Below are 1,411 nucleotides of genomic sequence, written 5' to 3'. Positions count from 1 at the left end.
CTTCTCTTCTCTTCTCTTCTCTTCTCTTCTCTTCTCTTCTCTTCTCTTCTCTTCTCTTCTCTTCTCTTCTCTTCTCTTCTCTTCTCTTCTCTGTGAATTCACAGATAAGAGCAGGTGCCAGAGCTCTTCCTCAGGCCTCTGGTCATGTCTTGTCATTAAAGGTGTTTCTAGGCCATGCTGAGATAGGTGGCTGAGGGCCTTGGTTTCATGAGAATCCACTGGTTTTCTCTAAAGCATTTACAGCTAATTCTGGTGTAACCTYACCCACCTTCCCAGTGACAGCAAAGGCTGGTCTAACCTCTCCCAGTGCAGGGCTGGTGTGGTTTCACAGGACCATTAATCACCCTCTGCTTAAGTGGGCACTGAGAATTCAGAGTGTCTTGGTGTTCAGTGAAATCCCTTCACTGCCACAGCTTGACAAAACAGCCCTCAGCTGAAGAGACAAAAGCAGCCAAGAGAGAAAGGTGAGTGGCTAATAAACCCCAACCAGGAATCCTCATCCCCACATGGAACAGTGATTATTCAAAGTCTGTCTCTCCAACCTATCCAGGTGGGAGTGAAAACCCAGCAGGACAAAGTCTCCAAGGGTCAGATCCTTCCTCCAGCACCAACGTCCCTCACTGAACTATTTCATTACCAACCTCCACAGACAAATTACCAACCAWCAACCTGCAAAATGCAGGAGGAACCACCTTTCAACCCTCTTCATCTGACCTTGTGCTTCTCCACCTTGTGGAGAAACAGATCAACAAAGCCTAAGCCACWAAACGTTTTGTTTCCAGCACATCTGGCTCAATATATGTCCTGTGTAACAGCAAAAAAAAACCCCAGATATCAGTAACCTGGGCAAGTTCAATCAACCAGAAAGTTATCACAGAAAAAGACAAAATTATTTGAGGTTTCATTTTAAGTACAACAGCTAAAGAACAAGTGTCCATGAATGATCCTCCATAATTTCTAAAATCCTGATTTCAGAAGAAATACTGTGAACACAAACTTCAGTCTCCAGTGGAAAATTAAATAATGCATCAATCAGAATAAAGAGTAAACAACTCATTTTTTTGCCTTTTTTGCCTGTGTTGGTGATGAAAAGTAGTGGTGTAACATAAGAGGAACAGAAAGCACATACACATCTAGGAGAGACACAGCAAAGGAGAAATGACAGTGGGYGTTGCATGCAGACATGGAAAACAAAATGCAATTATTTCCTGATGTGTTAAGCTTGTAAAACCAGAGAAATTAGGAATTCCCCATGACTAATATTTCTTAGCAGAGAGGATTGATAGTTTACTACATACATTTTTTTGGTATAAACTGCTTTTTGTTGAACTCCCAATTCTAAGATGTTCTGCACGAACTAGAAGGTTTAGTAATATTCTCTGGATGGGACTTCCAGACTAAAAGTAGACTT

Source organism: Malurus melanocephalus, unplaced genomic scaffold (genome assembly GCF_030028575.1).
Source record: "Malurus melanocephalus ecotype Western Australia unplaced genomic scaffold, MMel_1.1 scaffold_317, whole genome shotgun sequence".
NCBI lineage: Eukaryota > Metazoa > Chordata > Aves > Passeriformes > Maluridae > Malurus > Malurus melanocephalus.
Note: the sequence above shows the minus strand (reverse complement) of the source record.